The sequence below is a fragment of the Colossoma macropomum genome, unplaced genomic scaffold, assembly GCF_904425465.1.
Source record: "Colossoma macropomum unplaced genomic scaffold, Colossoma_macropomum, whole genome shotgun sequence".
Classification (NCBI taxonomy): domain Eukaryota; kingdom Metazoa; phylum Chordata; class Actinopteri; order Characiformes; family Serrasalmidae; genus Colossoma; species Colossoma macropomum.
The window spans coordinates 26,535,066-26,555,148 of NW_023494794.1; positions in this window are offsets into that span (position 1 = coordinate 26,535,066).

A 20,083-nucleotide genomic window follows, 5' to 3' on the forward strand; every position below is an offset into this window, starting at 1 on the left:
AGACAGGCCGACCTGTCAGGCCAGGTATGAAAACCATGAGACGTGGCCAATGGAATTAATCATCCTTGACCTCAGCCCAATTTTCTCTCATTACCCACTGTCCTCAGGGAGCCTGGACACAATGAGAAGATATAAAAGTCCAAGTTGTCCCACAGAGTGGACTCTAATGGAGCGATCTTCTGTCTCTTTCTATGCCTGCCATGATCCTTCAGCACACAAAGGCCACTGTTGTTCAGCAGATCCCTTCACAATGCATTGTGAGGGCAAAGGGTCGCGACAATGCCGGTTGAGTTTGGTCATCTGTCAAAAATGAAAGACATCTTACTCGCATACCTATACCAGGATCTTCCTTTTAACTTGTAGTTTTTTGTGGTTGCTAGGTGATTGCTATGACATATTAGATGGTTGCTAGGTGGCTACTCTGATATTTCAGGTATTCAGGTATTAACCATGGTTTTGCTATGCCTTTACTGTGGTTTTCCAAGTGTTTTCCAGTATTCCAGGTGCTTGCTAGAATGCTGTTAGGTGGTTGCTCGTAGTAGTTGCTTTGCGGTTGCTGTGGTTTTCCAGGTGGTTGCTAGGTGGTTGCTTGGTTGCAGCTAGGGTATAGGGGGTGTACAAACTTTTGTCCACATAGACTGTGGTGGAATATAAGGTTTCAATAAGAAGAAGAATTCAGTTTCAGGATGTTGAATATTCCGTGTTTCATTCCTATGGGAAAAAATGACGTTGAATGGTTGCTACACAGAAACAATGCATCCTTTTTTTTGCGTTTTGCTTGTAAACACAAAAATGGGAACATCCACATTAACTACAAGTGCATTTTAATTTGAAGAGATGAAGTCCATATGCTCTATTCTCTCTGAATAAATGGAAAATTAAACTAGAAAAGTGGATTTACTGAAGAATTTACTGAAGTGTGTTGCTAGGTGGTTGTAAGGGTGTTGCTAGGTGTTTCCAGGTGGTTGCTAGGGTGTTGCTAGGTAGTTGTTATGGTATTTCAGGTAGTCAGGTATTAGCCATGGTTTTCTATACCTTTACTCTGTTTTTCCAGGTGGTTGCTAGGTAGTTGCTGGGTTGCCGACAGGGTACTGCTATGTGGTGATAATGCTATTTAAGGTGTTTGCCAGTCGGGTGTTGCTAGGCAATTGCTATGACATATTAAGTGGTTGCTAGGTGGTTGCTAGGTTGCTGCTAGGGTACTGTCATATGGGTATAATGCTATTTAAGGTGGTTGCTAGTAGGGTGTTGCTAGGCAATTGCTATGACATATTAAGTGGTTGCTAGGTGGTTGCTAGGTTGCTGCTAGGGTACTGTCATATGGGTATAATGCTATTTAAGGTGGTTGCAAGTAGGGTGTTGCTAGGCAATTGTTATGACATTTTAGGAGGTTGTTATAGACTTTGGTGGAATATTGGTGGAATAGGTTTTAATAAGAAGAATAATTCAGTTTCAGGATGTTGAACATTCCGTGTTTCATTCCTGTGGGAAAAAATAACACTGAATGGTTGCCACACAGAAACGATACATCCAATCCAAAAACTAGATACAAGCCCACATCTCACAATCAGACCAAACACTCTGCAGTTGGTTTAATCTCTAAATCTGTGTGATGAGGAAAAACGTTGACACGCCTGTTTATGTCTGATTAGCCAAACTGTCTCATTTAGTTTGTACAAAATTATATTTTTTATAAAAATCTCTGATAAAGGTGATGAAAATTATTATGAAAGTTGAGTTAGCATACTGATATTTATACACTTTTTTGCAAATCAACAACAATAAAGAAACTTTAACAAAAAGCAAATTTAAATCAAAAATATTTTGGAATGCTATGAAAAACCTGGTTTTGCAAATCTACATAAATGCAGTTTGTTGTGAAAGTGACTGACCTGTGGCCCTCTGTCTCTGGGGTTCATCGGCCTTCATTGTAAACGGCAGACATCAACCAGGTAGTGGAACAATGGAGGCAGCAGGTTGATTACCAGCAATTAGAGTAACCCAACACTGCGGCCCAGCATGGGAGCCAACCCTACAGCTGTGGAGCCAATGGGGTTTCTCTTATAGAAGAAAATAAGTGTCAGGGTGCTTTGGGAAATTCTATTTGAATTATTTGGCAGCAGCAAGAATCTAGCTGATTTTATTTTAATTATTATATTAACTAATATATTATTCCTAGTATTTTAATTATGTCCAGTTCAGCTTAGTTCAGTTTGGTTATTCTACAACCTTAATGTAAAACCATTAGAATTTATAGTTATTGCTGGTTTAAAAAATGCATGGTGTAATTTTATATCACTTTTTCTGTCAGAGGGGAGACATTCTGTGGAAAATGCTGATTCTACAATTCCAGTCAGTACCACATTTGTGTATGTAGAAGACGTAGAAAAGGAGATATCTTATTATTTAAATTAAATTAAGCCCAAAAAATGTTTTAACACATATTTGAAACACATTTTCAATGGGAGTCTTTGCCTTTTACAGATGTGCAAGTTACCCATGCCATTGGCACTAAATTATGCCTGTACCATGACAGACCCTGGCTTTTGAACTTTATATGGGTAACAATCTTGATGACCATGATTTTAATGAACAATCTAAAAGATGGACACGTCAGACAGCAATACATGGTTTCTCTTTTCAGTCTATTTCAGATCAGTCTGAGCCCAGAGAAGTCAGCGGCGTTTCTGAATGTTGTTGATATATGGCTTCTATTTTGCATAGTACAGTTTTAACTTGCATTTGTGAAAGCAGTGAAAAATTCAGTACAGTCTGAAGCACCAAAAATCCTTGCAGTTTACTTGTTGTTCTCAAACCGCTGGATTATCCACAGATATGAAAGGACTAGGTCTTTTCTGGATGCTCCTTTATACCCAAGTATGACAGCATCACATGTTTAAGATTTCACCACATTCCTACTTTTAAATTGCTCCTGTTTCAACCTTTTTGGAACGTGTTGCAGACAACAATTTCCGAACTGATAAAGTAAAGCGTTAAATATTTTGTCTTTGTACTGTTTTCTTTTAAATGCAGGTCAAAATATACTTAAAAATCGTTGCTTTCTGTTTTTATTGGCATTTCACTCACTGCCCCAACTTTTTCAGATGTTTTCATAGAAAACCATGGTGTGATCCATAGGGCAGCTGCTATTGAATAACCCATTTCAGTCAGCTTTGAAGTTTAAAATCATAAGCTGTTTTGTTTTGAGGCTGATAAATATTTCATCATTGCTAAGTACTGTACATTTAGTCAATACATACTCATCTCCAAGGTGATCACTTAAGTAAATCTACGTTGATTAGGATTATGTATGATGGATCTGAATATGAAGAGTGTTAACAAACCCTTGGGAGGCGGCCTAATGGATCTGAACGTGATGAGCTCATGATCTTAGTGCGTTCTTTGTCCTGTCCAGTGGATTTATAGCACGTGAATCCACCTTAGATTGATGTAGAGTGTTGGCCAAGACACTAGAGCATTGTTAAAAAATTCCAGTAATGCACTCGCGGCTTTGGTTAACAAGCTTTATCAAAATGCAGTCAGGTTCCATGTAATATGCTGCTAGCCAATTGAGCCCAATTCAATTAAACAATTCTTCGGTTTCACTTACATTCATATCTATGTTTTCAGACCATGATGAATTGACAGCACATAGATAGAGAGGATGTAAATAGATAAGCATGAATTGCATCTGTCACATCAGGCCTTCCCCATTTTATAGGCCATTTATCATTCGCAGGCCATTTACTTAAGCCTGTAGACACTCAGCCACTAATAAAAGCACTTCTTTCACACTATGTATTACACAAAGCTTCTGTGTACCCGTCTCCGGGCGTCTGTCGCTGTCAAAGGCCAAAGCCAGCACCCCTCTCTTCAAATCTATAAACAGATGGGGTGGCCATTACGGTCAAATCCTCAGTGTGCATGCTTCCGGCGAGCGCGTGATAAAATATTGATGGAAAAATAGAAATATTTTGCCTCTCCTGCTTAAACCCTGATTGGACCGCTTCTCCTCTCGGGTTACAGGGCTCTGCACCATCCTGAGCTTCAGCTGTCAGTGGGCTTTCGCACACACTGCGCGCTCGATCGATAGCTTTTTATCAGAGCAAGTGGATTAACTTACCAAAGTGCTTCAACCTTACACGCTACTAGCTTAGCTGTCTGCACTATTGAAGAAATAGTTTGGCAACATCAGATATACACAACTGCCCCTTCCATCCATGGTGTCTGAAGTTCGTTTTGGACTGGAGCTACAATAGATATACGTACCTAGATGCCACGTTGGGTCCAGCCAGGCACGTCAACGGCGCCGCCATTTTGGGTGGTTAACATCACATTCAGTACCATTACAGAGCAGCAGTTTAAGAAAGATACTGTCCAAAATTACACTATTTCAGGAATATTACTCTCAGAAAGTGGGATAGGATTATATAACGGAGGGAACGCAGTGATCCACACTCATGTCTGTGTGATGTGTATTGTTTGTGTGGTGTTTGTGTAGATATGGTCGTGTGGTTGGTGAGGAACAGAGAACCTGTTGATGTGATTGTTTTTCCTCTGGTTTTATATGAAGCTTATTTCATTTAATAGTCTATTCAGGGGGTCTTAACTTGATGTAGTAGTTATTTATTTACAGTGATGGTTAAAGCTTTGTAGCTGGGTAAGTTACAGCATTCCTTAATCCGTGTAGATATTCATAATAGATTAGCGTTAGCACCTTCTTACACCAAGCTGAAGTCAGATTCTTATTTGCCAGATTCTTGTTCGAATTTTCCCGTTCCACCTTAAATGGTGCAGCTTCAGGCACCAGAAAGTGACTGCTGCATCATTTAAGGTGGAACGGGAAAACTCGAACAAGAAGCTGGCGAATAGGAAGCCGACTTCAGCTCCGTCCTTCTCACTGTGTTTTGGGGGTTTATTTTATGTTTATATGTATTAAGATTAGAAGTGATTCCCTCAGTGATGGATCTGCTGATGTGTGTGAGTTTGTGTTTTTTACTCGCGCTAAACTCTGTTTTTAACGTCAGGTGCAGACTGAATACTTTCCTGCTGGTCCGGACGGCTAATTATCACGATCAGTTATTAAAGTAGTAAAACTTTCAGCAATATCATCTATAATACCAATAACAAGAATAAAAATATAAAATAATAATACCACTAATCATTTATGTTCATGGCAATCCAGTACAAAAGTGGATGTACTTAGAATTTTATTTAATTTTTTAGTTTCCTTTTTTTTTATTTATCGTCCTTTGATTTTGTTAACTTTTACATTTTAGCTACGTTTTAATTATTGTCTTATATTTTCTACTGTATTTTTTGCATTTTTATTATTAATGTTTCTTTTTTTTATACTTGCGTGATTTGAGTCATTTTTTATTAAATTGACTTTTATTATTTGATATGTTCTTACACATTATCCATCCCTTTTCCTGTATCAACTCGGCAACACTGTAAATGAGGGTCACCCTCAATGTTCTCCGAGGTTATATAAAGATTGGTTGATTGATTGATTGGTTTTACATGCAAATTGGTAGAAACAAATGCTGCAACTGACATAAAGACAAAGATATTATGCTGTGCTTTTGTTTTATATCACTGACAACGGCAAAAAATTCAACCATACAAAACACAGCTGGTGCAGAAGCGTCTCATACGCTGCAACAATACAGCATTTAAATCTGTTATTTTATTCCTTCCAGTTATCGCAATTCTAACGCTATAAAGTTTGGCCAGTAGGGGGAGATCTGCACTCACTGCTCAACCTCAAACTCCACCTATGAGTTCACAAAATGCTTAAAGTTGTTGGCTCCCTATCGAAATATCTACATGAATTAGGGTGTGCTTTATGTAAATGATATGTAAATGAGGTGCTGGGAGGCTGGCGCTTGATTTCACGCACCGAAGCTGATTTATCATTTGCGCTCATCCCCATGTCGTATGAAGGTTTCGTGAATCAGAAGCAGAGTAGCCCGTACGTCATTAAAGGAGGTCATTTCTGCACTCTTATTTATGCAGCTTTGATGCATAAGGCCCAATATGGGGAAAATGCATTGAAATTAGTGTCTGTGGTAATCGACCATACGCTGCAGATTAGGTTGAGAGTATTCCTTTAAGATGAAAAAGAAAATCTGTGCTTGTAACCAGCTGTGTCATGTTTGGACACAATCTCCACACACATCCAGCATGGCTCTCCCCAGGCGTGCCAGTAATGCAGCATATTGATCTGAGTCGATAGATTTATTTTCCTCTCTGCAGCCTGTGTATTGGAGCTGCTCCCTGGGGTCTGCGGGCTTGTTTGCTGGGCCCCCTCATTATGTCTTTCGATTTGTTTTCTGTGTTAGGGTGTAAGGGGCTGAGAGGGTGACAAGGTCCAAGCCTTGAAATGAGTGGGTTAAAGGTTGCACCCCGGCGTGCGCTCTCATCCGCTCTCGGAAAACTTTCTCCAGCCATTAGGAGTTCCATTCGTCTGCTGTCACAGCTTTGTTTAATAGAATGAGAATCTGAATCTTTATACTTATTTTCCAAGTACAGATGCATGAGGAATTTTGGTAACACTTTATTTGAAGGCTACTTTCATGGGGGCTTTATAACACAAGTGCTGGAGAACGTATTTATAAAGCAATACTTGTAGCTGTTTTTATGAAGTACAGCCCCATTTCCAAAAAAGTTGGGACGCTGTGCAGAATGCAAATGAAAATATAATGCGATGATATGAAATGTTATCATGTTATCATATAAACCATATTTTTAAAGGAAAATAATACAAAGACAACATATCAAATGTTGAAACTGAGAAATTGTATTGTTTTTTGAAAAATATATGCCCATTTTGAATTTAATGCCAACAACAGGCTCCAAAAAAGTTGGGACGGGGGCCTGTTTACCACTGTGTTTCATCACCTCTTCTCTTAACAACACTCTGTAAGCTTTTGGGAACTGAGGAGACACTGCTGTAGTTTAGAAAGTGAAATGTTTTCCTATTCCTGTTTGATACAGGATTTCAGCTGGTCAACAGTTCAGGGTCTCCTTTGTCATATTTTTCAATTAATAATGCATCAAATGTTATCAGTGGTGACAGACAGGTCTGGACTGCAGGCAGGTCAGTTTAGCACCCGGACTCTTTTAATATGGAACAATGCTGTTGTAATACATGCATCGTCTTGCTGAAATAATCAAGGCCTTCCTTGAAAAAGACGTCGTCTGAATGGCAGCATATGTTGCTAAAACATATATATATATATATATATATATATATATATATATATATATATATCATTGAGCATTAATGGTGCCTTTGCAGATGTGCAGGTCACCCATGCCATGTGCACTAATGACTAAATGAGCTCAGGCCCAGAGAAGGTGGCAGCGTTTCCTGTTTACATACAGTTTCTTCTTTGCGTTTTAGAGTTTTAACTTGTATTTGTGGATACAGCGCCGAACTGTTTTCACAGACAGTGGTTTTCAGAAGTGTTTCTGAGTCCATGCAGTGATTTCCTCTACAGAACAATGTCTGTTTTAAGATCAAAGATCATGGTCAGCAAAATGTTTTTTTGGCCTTGTCCCTTGCATATAGAGTTTTGCCCAGATTCTCTGAATCTTTTGATGTTATTATGTACCGTAGATGATAAAAAGCAGAGGTTCTTTGCTATTTTACATTGAGAAATGTTATTTTTGAATTGTTGCAATATTTGCCTGTACGGTCTTTCACAGAGCGATGAACACCTCCTCAACACAACTTTACCAGCCTTTTGTTTCCCCATCCCAACTTTTTTGGAACGTGTTGTTGACATCAAATTCAAAATGGGTATATATTTTTCAAAAAACAATAAAATTTCTCAGTTTCAACATTTGATCTGTTGTCCTCATACTATTGTCAGTGTAATATAGGGTTTACTTGATTTGCACATCATTGCATTTTGTGTTTATTTACATTCTGCACAGCGTCCCAACTTTTTTGGAAATGGGGTTGTAAATGATATTGTGCTGATGTAAGGGGCCTTAGACATGATACATGGTAACACATGGTAAAATGCTGGGGTGTGGCTAAAATAAGGCCCTGCCCACATACAAAAACTCTGAGTTTCAGTAGTGACGTGAAAGCATGGGAGAGTTTTTAGCTTAAAAATTAAATGATAAATCTAAAATTTTCAACTTCACTTCAAAAGAAATTACAAAGATTTTTTTAAAAAACAACATAGAAAAAAATTAAAAGGTGAAATATAGGTGTTAGGGTTTAGCACAGACACCTCTCAATAGAAAGTAGCCTATATAAAATGTTTTGTTTTTATTTTTTATTTAGTTCAGCTTATTACTATCTCTTAATGCATTGGGTTGAAAATAGATCATAACACAGTCCTTACAAATATCTATATATATATTTCAACTGTTCAGTTTTGGGCTGAACCAAAACTGCAACAATGTACACTTATTTTTGCACTGTGTGCTTTGTTGGGGAAAATAAACCATGAGAATATGAGCATGTTTGCCACTAGAGGGCAAAACTGTGAAAAATCACTTGGCCTTGACGGCCCTGAGACTGACCACACAACAGAGTGCAGGAGAGTTTATCTAAACACAGCTTTCAAATCCGGCCATTTGCTGAGAGAAGTTTGTAATTTTAATTCATTTCACCACCAAAGCAGTAAATGAAGCAGTTTACAGTGTTTGTGTACCTCAGACATCACATACAACTGTATTATAACCATCTTTCTTAAGAAACATGGACCATTATGTTCACATATTTCACTCTCTACACTTCAAAAGGTTTGCAATCACTGTTTAAACGCTGCATTCAAGGTTTTTAAACCTCTATATCTTGCATTAGAAGAACATTTTTAAAAAGTTTGACTCACTTTTCTTGTATAAAATGGGAAAGATAACTAAAATCAAAAACAATATTTTAGATATAATATATGTGTGTGTGTGTGGGTTCATTTGGGGTATATTGTGCAACAACAATATACCCCAAATGATGCAGAGCTACTGGCTAAATCTATTCCTCTGACACACAATGTTGCTTAATGTTATGCAATTTCTCATAACATTAAAATCATTTATATGATACTGATTATCACAAAATGAACTTTACACTCTAACAGATGTGAATCAGATCTTTGAAAATGACGAATACTTGCTTTACTGAGGGAGATTGTCTGGTGCCATAGATGATAAGTAGATACAAGCCGATAAACTTACGCCGCTGCCTGTGCCCAGTCGACCGCGGTCCCATATAGCTAAAGACTTTGGCCCAGTCCCATTTCATATTTTTACCCCTACCCCTTGTTTTCGAGTGTCACCCTAAGCCCTTGGAACTGAGTTATTAAGATGTAGTGGTTGAAATCTTCCCCTATTAAATGGGACCCTCAAATAAAAAGAGCATCACTTCATTAACAGCTACCAGCGCTGCTCTGTAGGCGACCCTGCCAGTCTGCAGTGACAGCAGAGGATGGTAAAGTTCAGCTCCTCACTGCTGGGCTTTAGTTACATTTAGGGCATCATATGCCTTCAAAGAGGGGGGCAATTATTTATTATCACCCACCTCTAATTCTTCAGTGATATGAAGCTGAAGTCAGATATTCACCAGCTTCTAGTTTGACTTTTCCCGTTCCACCTTAAACGGTGTAGCAGTTACATTCTAGCACTTCAGGCGTCAGAACTGCTGGACTATTTAAGGTGGAACGGGAAAGTTAGCTAGCTAGCTACCGAGACATTAGCATGCCAATAGTGATTTTTTATGCGTTATGAAGAAAACGACCATAATACACTGAAACAACATTAAACTAAGATCATACAGTGGTTGCTGTAATTTTTTAGCAGAGAAAATTCTCACATTTGTGGGTTCCTTTGATCTCTTGTTCTCCATCTTGCCGGTTTTTCTTTTTTTCTCATATCACTCTGTTTGGAGTCTCTGAAAAACCTCTGTTTGGAGGGTTTTGTAGCCCTAACACTTCACCCTACCCCTCTCAACAGAAATTGGGACACCCTACCCCTAGACGTGAACATGCAAAACAGAGTGCTAAGGGCTCAGTGGTAGGGGAGAGGGGTGAACTGGGATTGGGCCTTAGTTATTGATCTCCCTTCCTCTCAAGGCTACACCGCCATACTTACCGTTGTAGACAGGTTTTCACACAATGTTAAATTCAGACCATTTTCTTCACTCCCTACTGCTTTTCTTTCGGTGTACTGGAGGACATTCTACCTGATCACAGACCTCAGTTCACTTCTCATGTTTGGTCTGCCTTTTTTGAACATATAGGGGTGTCCATCAGTCTCACTTCAGGATACCATCCTCAATCAAATGGACAATGCAAAAGGACCAACCAGGATCTAGGACAATTCTTAAAGCTGTTTTTTTTAATAACAGTCCGTCTGACTGGTCCCGTTATCTCATATGGGCAGAAATGGCACAACTCTGCCCAGAACTCACACCTTTCCAGTGTGTTTTAGTCTGTCAGCTGTAATTGGCTCCCTGGACAGCAAAAATGTGTGATGTCCCTGCAGTGGATGAGACGCAGTGAGGAGGTCTGGGAGGAGACCTATCAATGCCATGGAGTTGGCTGAACTTTTCCCACCAACCTGGAGACTGTGTCCTGTTTGGTGCAAAAACCTCACTCCCAAATACATTAGGCTGTTTAAGATTTTAAAAAAGATCAGTGATGTTACATATCAGCTAGACTTGCCCCTTTTCCCAATCTTCTCATGGCTCCCTTCTCAAACCTGTTGATTAAAGCCTGGTGGACGTGGCTTTGCCTGACGAGACCAGTCCTAGAAGTTGGTTGCATTTTCTGATTCAACTAATCCAAACACAAGCTTGATTTTCTCCTCTCTATTTTGCCGTCTCTATCCTGTAAGATCTGCGAGGGTCTCGGCGCTCCAAGACCTGGACCGAGGACAGGGCCAACGCCAAAAACCCCTTAATTTCTACTGAATTGTTATCTTTCAACTTGTGAAATTCCCTTGAGGATCTAAAAAATAGTCCTCCTTCACTCCAGAGTGTTTCCTTTCACTTTCTCCTTCTTAAAGTAAGTGGATTATAAGAGTGTAGCACTGTCGCCTCACAGCAAGACGGGCCTGGGTTCGATTCCCCGATCAGGCGACCAGGGTCCTGTTTGGAGTTTGCATGTTCTCCCCGTGTCTGCGTGGGTTTCCTCCCATAGTCATGTCAGGCCAATTGGACAGGCTAAATTGCTCCTAGGTGTGAATGTGTGTGATTATATTTCACTGTTGTCGGAAGAAAACCTCGTATCTCCAAAATGATAATTTTACAGAAGAAGGAAAAAACATACTTTACATTTAATGTTAGTCAATGGAACCAGACTTTCTTCCAAGTCATTCTGGGTCATTTCTTTGAGTCCATTCATGATGAAACTTGCACACAACATAAAGGACAACAGGTATTTTTTTAAATTATGTAAAAAACTGAAAAATGACAAAAATGGAGATGAGATTTTCTTCCGACAGCAGCGATATGTCAATGTGTCTGCCCTGTGATGGACTGACGACCTGTCCAGGGTGTTTTCTGCCTTCTGCTCAATGACCCCTGGGATGGGCTCCAGCATCCCCGCAACCCAGAGGGATAAGCGGCTTAGATAATGTGTGTGTGTGTGTGTAATAGCATTGAGATGATTAGAAATCATTATAAAAAGTTGCCGTTTTCAAGAGTTGTTTTTCTTACCAGCACCAAAAGAGCAAATATTCAACACCTCTCTCGTCTCCGGTGGTGTTTACATGTTTGCGATGAGTGTTATTTGAGCTCCGTTTGAACGGAAAGCTCTCATCACCTGTAGAGCCTCATGCATTGATGTTTGGAGTAATGACAAGAAAAAGACAGTTGTAAATGAAAATGGTTTGAGAAAGTCTCTCTCTCTCTCTCTCTCTTTCTCTCTCTCTCTCTCTCCCCGTCTCGGTGCATGGTGAGAGCATTGCACAAACAAGTCCATTTACCCATTATTTCCTTTCAGTCTCCTGTAGCAACACAATAACTTCTACTGAAAGGAAAAAGATCGCAGACAGGTGGGGAGTAAGTGCGCGAGAGGAAGGACAAGAAAGAGGAGAGCGAGAGAACGATAGAATGGGGGGTGGACAGCGGGGAGGGGTCAAGTCGCCCCAGCGGAAAGAGAGAAATGGTGGAAAAACATCCGTAATTTTCACCGCAGGGTCCCTGCGTAATTGAGTCGTTGAAAACACAGACGTAGGGGGACGATTCAAAGCAAAGTGGTTGGGGGGTTGGAGGCAGAACGGACGAGAAAGAAAGAAGAGAAAGACAAGGAGAGACGGAGAGACGGAGGAGCGTGTCTACAGAGTTTGGTCTTCGAGTCCTCCAGTGCTTCATCACACTTTCAGATGAGGCGAGATCAGCCGGCATCTTCAGAACAGAGCTGTAGAAACTGAGCACTTGAATTTAATCAAGGACCCTCTAAGCCCTGCATTACGGTTATTAAGAAAATCCATATTTTACGAGTGCTGTAGTGGTGCATAGATCATACTTCTACTTCAGAGATCAGACAAAATGACATTTTTCGCAGTGGTTTTTAAACTAGACCTGAAATGATGTGATTGACTTCGGTCTTTTAACTGACTTGGACTTTGGACTAAAATCCTTTTCCTTTAAATGATCATATACCGGTTTATTTTCAATAAAAGAGATGATTGAACATTTATATTGTCACTAACAAACAACCATAACACTGACAAAACCTTACCAGATGTTTCAGTCATGACAATTTTAGCTCATTTAGAGCAGAACTCAAAAACGCTAACTAGTCCATGACTAGCAAACACAGCTTTAAACAGTTGTACACACATAAAATCATCATATTTTTCATTAAAACCCACAAAAAAATTTACTTAACTGAAGAAAATCGTGTTTCGGTAGTGACATTTCCTAACGCTATACTGATTTTTAGACTTGGGGACTCATTTACTTCAAAACTTGTCTGTTGTTCTCTATCTGAGGCGATACGTCTGACCGTCCACCATGTTGGAGAGGTCAAGATCCACTTGTGAACAGATTCTCTTGTACTGAGAGACGATGAGTCTCAGGATTAAATCAGCCACAACTTCCTTATTACTCAACCGATTTTCACCAAATCTGTTTAGTTATAATCCTCAGACACAGATTAATCTGGGCTGCACGGATCTGCTCTCGGTAGCTTTTATTACTTTAATAACTGATCGTGATAATTAGCCGTCCGGACCAGCAGGAAAGTATTCAGTCTGCACCTGACGTTAAAAACCGAGTTTAGCGCGAGTAAAAACACAAACTCACACACATCAGCAGATCCATCAATGAGGGAATCACTTCTAATCTTAATACACATAAACATAAAATAAACACCCAAAACACAGTGAGAAGGACGGAGCTGAAGTCGGCTTCCTATTCGCCAGCTTCTTGTTCGAGTTTTCCTGTTCCACCTTAAATGGTTTAGCAGTTACATTCTGGTGCCTGAAGCTGCACCATTTAAGGTGGAACGGGAAAATTCAAACAAGAATCTGGCAAATAAGAATCTGACTTCAGCTTGGTGTAAGAAGGTGCTAACGCTAATCTATTATCAATATCTACACGGATTAAGGAATGCTGTAACTTACCGAGCTACAAAGCTTTAACCATCACTGTAAATAAATAACTACTACATCAAGTTAAGACCCCCTGAATAGACTATTAAATGAAATAAGCTTCATATAAAACCAGAGGAAAAACAATCACATCAACAGGTTCTCTGTTCCTCACCAACCACACGACCATATCTACATAAACACCACACAAACAATACACATCACACAGACATGAGTGTGGATCACTGCGTTCCCTCCGTTATATAATCCTATCCCACTTTCTGAGAGTAATATTCCTGAAATAGTGTAATTGTGGACAGTATCTTTCTTAAACTGCCGCTCTGTAATGGTACTGAATGCAGTCCAGCAGCGATGTTGACCGCCCCAAAATGGCAGCGCCGTTGACATGCCTGGCTGAACCCAATGCAGCATCTAGGTGTGTAGATCTATGATCTAACTGTTCAGCACGTGGCTGAGGGAAAGGGATGCGTCTTACTTCCTGCTCTAAAATGCAGGGGGTGTGGCTGAAATGAAGCTCCACCTACAGACTAAAACTCTTTGGCTGCGTCCAAAACTGCTTGTTACTATACATGTTACTATATATGGCAAAATAGCTTTCACATATTAATTGGTAGCATAGTAGTATGTGGTTTTGGACACAGCCATTGTGTTTCAGTCGTGACATGAAAACATGGGACAGCATTTTTTTAAATAACGTTTTTTCATTTAAAAATTAAACTCATGAAAAATATAAAATCTCTCTTAAAAATAAAAAAACAGCACTAATAAAAATGCAAAAAAATGTAAGTATTATTTTTCACAAGTGTAAAAATTTAGAGGTTAGGATTTTGGACAGGCACCTCCCAAAAAAACATATAAAATATGATTTTGTGTATATTTTGCTTATTGCTATCTCTATGAATGCCTTGAGTTTAAATAGATCAGACAAAGGTTTATGAGACCACTCCGTCATTTATTTACTTTCCACACAAAATGGCAATTAAATACAAGTTATTCATTTTTCAGCATCAGGAAAAAAACAGAAAACATATATTTAAAAGAAATTTGCACAGTCGCCACATCAACTAATCATAAAATCACTATTTTTCAGTATTTATTGTGTCCACTCTGCCTTTATTACAGCTTCCATTCCTTTCAGGAGCCTCACTTTCAGTTTCTCAAAGAATCTGCAGACACACCTCCAGTCTAAGTTCAGTCTTAGAAGTTGGTCTAGCATTTTCTGCTTCTCATGATTCGATTTATCCAAACAACAAATGTAGTCCATAAAACCTCACTCCACATCTCAGATGTTCAGTTTCAGGAGTGCAAACTTCTATGTTGTCCGTCTCCTTTTCTCAGTGAGGTTCTTCTTGACAGCTACACATCCTTTCAGACCCACAGCGCTGAGTCGTCTTCTCACAGTGGAAGGATGGACAGAAACACCTGTGGATGTTTTCAGATCTGAAGCAAGAGTGGAGCTTTGGATTATATGAGTTTATTAAATTTCCAGTCAAATGGTCAGTAAATATGTCTTCAAAGGTGCTTAATATTTTCCTCGCTGTCATATGAAAACCTCATAATCCATTTTATCCATGAACATTTCACATTCAGTGGAAATTACTTGGAATAAAATCTCAGTACTGTAAAGATACTTTATGCATTACATTAAATATCTTTGGTCCTTCTGCTATTCAGACACCATTTAGGAAATATAGTTGTATGCAAAAGTTTGAGCACCCCTAGTCCGATGACATGTTCTGTTGACTTTCTGAGTGAGGATGTTGAGGATGTGTTAACTTATCTTCACCTTGAAAATCAACAGAACAGATCACTTTACTGGAGGTGTTTATATTTTGCATACAACTATGTGACTATTCTCGCGTTTCACATGACGTCACACTGAGTGCGTATACATGCACGCAATAATCCAATCATAATCGAATTTCTGTTTTCAGATTATTTAAATGATCATGTAAACACCATACTCTGATCTAGAAATCAGATTAAGAAATCTGATAAAGAGGCTGGATTTTAGCTCAGTAATCAGATTTCTCAGTGCATATAAACTCTTACTCTGATTTCTTTCGTATTTCTCAGTCTGCGCATGTGCGAGATCAGACGGTGGAAGTCACGAGACGCAGCAAAACACCGTTGGAGCGGCGCTGAAACCAAACGCGAAATAAAGGATTTGAATATTCTTCATCTTCTAGATGATGTATGTTCATATTTTCAGGTACAATGTTTAAAAAAAGCTGCAGCATGAAGTTTGAGTTTTACATTACGTTTCTGTCTCGTCTTCTACTGTGAGTTTATTGGCTGGTTGCAAAGCAGAAATCTTTTTTTAAACACCTCAGTGTCACTGCTGGACTGAGAATAGTCCACCAACCAAAAATATCCAGCCAACAGCGTCCTGTGACCACTGATGAAGGACTAGAGGATGACCAACACAAACTGTGCAGCAGCAGATGAGCTATTGTCTCTGACTTTACATCTACAAGGTGGACAGACAAGGTAGGAGTGTCTAATAGAGTGGACAGTGAGTGGACACAGTGTTTAAAAACTCCAGCAGCACTGCTGTGTCTGATCCACTCAGACCAGCACAACACACACTAACACACCACCACCACGTCAGTGTTACTGCAGTGCTGAGAATGATCCACCACCCAAATAGTACCTGCTCTGTGAGGGTCCATGAGGGTCCTGACCACTGAAGAACAGGGTAAAAGGGGGCTAACAAAGTATCAGAGAAACAGATGGACTACAGTCTGTAACTGTAGAACTACAAAGTGCACCTATATAGTAAGTGGAGCTGATAAAATGGACAATGAGCGTAGAAACAAGGAGGTGGTCATAATGTAATGCCTGATCGGTGTACATATACAGTGTGCATGTCTCATGCACTGTGTCTGAAGGCTCCTTGCTAGTATGCTATGAGCCACACTAATCTGACTTCATATCACATGTCATGGTCTTCCCTGTATGTGAATACCTTGTGCAGTTGTTCTGAACTAATAATAAAGAGCTTTACGTGGGATTTGCCCTTGCCTTCCCTGCCTGTATGCACTGTCTGCTGCACTGCTTTAGTGCTACTGAGAGCTGCTGGGACTGTATATTTCCCCCGGCTCTGACAGAAAACGGGCCTGCAGCAGGTCACTTTCTGTACATTCTCATTATGTCTCATGTCTTGCAGGAGCAGACAGGCCCACACCGTGTACTGAGGGGGCAGTGAAAGTTCGTTTCTTGTGGTTTGGCAGTCGTCCCAGACAGCCTGAGACTCTACGCTGAAGTCATGCTGCAGGCGTAAAGTATTACCTATCTGTTAATACACACACAGCATTGTTTTTATGTCTTGTCAGGACCTGGTATCATATTTATGTCTCATATGTATATATATATATATATACACATACATATATATATAGTCATTTTGGGCAATTTCTTTTTGTTCTTTTGTCATGAAATTTACACACAATGTAAATGACAACATTTTCACATCATTTGAAAAACTGAAAAAAGATAAAAATGGAGATACAAGGTTTTCTTCCGACAGCAGCGATATGTGTGTGTGTGTGTATGTATGTATGTACACATGTCCTATATGTATTTTATATGAGTAAACACCTACATATAATATGTGATACAATCTGTATATATATATACATATATATATATATATATATATATATATATATATATATATATATATAAGCCCATATCTCCAAAATGGTAGCTTTATAGGAGAAGGAAAAAAACTTCTTCACTTTTAAAGTCAATGGAGCTACAATTTTTTCCAAGTCATTTTAGGTCATTTCCTTTGATCCATTCATCATGAAATTTACATGCAATGTAAATTTCCAACAAATATTTTTTAAATTATGTCAAAAACTGAAAAATACATTTGTGTGTGTGTGTGCCCATATTAATGCCTATTTAATGTTAATACATATAAACACATAATGCTCATATATATTCATATATATAAACACGTATATATATATATATATCTATGTATGTGTTCATATGTTTATACATTACATGTATATGTATATATATATATATATATATATATATATATATATATGCACATACACACACATACAATTATATACAAGTAAGTACCTTTATTTGTTATTTATTTATTATTATTTTGGTCATTACACGCACACGTCTAACAACAACAAACCTAACCCTAATTTTAACCTCAGTAAAAACCCAATAGAAATTTGAGAAATTTCAAATTTGCTTTAAGAAAAAAAAATATTGAGCTTTGGTTCAAAGCACCTTACAAACATTCTTCCTACAAAGTTGGGGCATCTGACCCTGAAAACACACAAAAACCCACAGAGATTATTCATGAATCTAAACGAGGGGGTCCTCCACTGTATGACACTTGACCGGCACAGATGTTTAACTGCTTTCAGAAAGTGCACAATTACTGATACACGCTTCTCCCTATAAGATTCCCTATTCTATTACCACTCCTGCCTTCTGACACGTCCTCACACCTGCTTCAGATAATCATTCCAGTCGACCCCGTCTGTAAAGCTTCTGACTCTTTGATGCCACGATTTGACTTTTCTGCCCCACCTGCTCCTGAGACGGAGCGCATTCTGGAGCCACATGTTAGCAATAGACTTTGCTGTCGGCTCAGACTTCACTTACAGTAAATGGGAGCGCTTTATTTGGAGTGGGATTCGGGTGAAGGTAACGCCGACCCCTCAATTCATTTCACTTCCTGTCTTTTTTTAAAGGTGTCAAACTGCCCGGGGCTGATGGGTAAGGTAAAGCGATAGCCGTGTGCATCCTTTGTAGACAGTCCAGACGTAGCACTGGAGGCACACCGCACTCAATTAATCCTGGGGCACAAGTGGACTATGTAGCCTCTATATGTAAGATATTTAAAAGCAGTGGTGGACAGTAAATAAGTAAATGTAATTCGTTACTGTACATAAGTAGTTTTTTCGTGTATCTGTACTTTACTGAAGTTTTTCCATTTTGGCCGACTTTTTACTTTCACTCCACTACATTTCAAAGTCTAATATCTCACTTTTTACTCCGCTACATTATGAGAAATCTGTCGTTCCTTTTGGTTTATGTTTGTATAAAAATCTAACATGTCAAAAAGAAAGAAGCACAAAGTAAGAACACCAATCAGGGCACAGGGGTCAGAGCTTGTTTTGACCTGTTGGTCATACCGACCCAGTGCAGCACACGGTTCAACATCAGTGCAGCAGCGTAAAATTCTGGGAGAGTCTATTCAACATAAATGATGAACTAACCTAACTTTGTGTAAATAGACCACAATATAGAAATATGTACACATATGCAGTTGTGACTGACGTGTCTTTATTCTGAATTTATACAAACACATTTCATTTTATAGTAAATTAGTTTTGGCTAGTTTATGTTTATGAACAGAGACCTACAGATGCAGTTTAGTAAAGGAAACTCATTTGTTTAAAGTCTATTAAACTTAAACTTGTAACTAAGTTGTATTAAGTTATTTAATCTTTTAGTACTTTTACTTTCGATACTTAAGTACATTTGAAGGAAATACTTTTGTACTTTTACTCAAGTGGAGGTCTAAAGGGAGGAACTTCTACTTTTACTGGAGTAATATTTTACCTTGTGTATCTCTACTGTAACTCGAGTACATGGTTTGTGTACTTTGTCCACCACTATTTAAAAAAACTTAAAATCTTACATACACCACTGTGCGAAGGTCAGAGACCACTCTTTCATGTATTTCATTTCCACTCAAAATGGCCATTAAACACAAGTTTTCCCTTTTTAGCATCAGGAAAAAAGCAGAAGACTTATATTTAAAAGAATATTGCACAGTTGCTTTGTTTAGTGTGTCCAATCTTTACCGTTACTGTAGCTTCCAGTCTTTTATGACATAAAATAGGCATTAATATGTCGTTGGTCCCCCTTTGCAGCTCTAACAGCTTCCACTCTTTTACTTTCTACAAGATTTTGGAGAGTCTGTGGGAATTTTTGCTCATTCATCCAGAAGAGCATTTGTGAGGTCAGACACTGATGTTGGATGAGAGGTCCTGGCTCACAATCTCTGTTCTAGTTCATTCCAAAGGTGTTTGATGGGGTTGAGGTCAGGGCTCTTTGAGGGCCAGTCAAGTTCTTCCACACCAAACTCACCCAGTCAGGCCTTTATGGAGCTGCTTTGTGCACTGGGGCTCAGTTATGCTGGAACAGGAAAGGTTCTTCCCCAAACTGTTCCCACAAAGTTGAAAGCATAGAACTGTCCAAAATGTCTTGTTCTGCTGAAACATTAAGATTCCCCTTCACTGGAACTAAGGGTTCTAGACCAACCCCTGAAAAACAGCCCCATATCATCATCCCTCCTCCACCAAACTTTACAGCTGGCACAGTGCAGTCAGGCAGGTAATGTTCTCCTGGCATTCACCAAACCCAGACTCGTCCATCAGACTGACAGATAGAGAAGCTGATTCATCACTACACAGAATACATTTCCACTGCTGAGTCCAGTGGCGGCGCTTTACTCCAC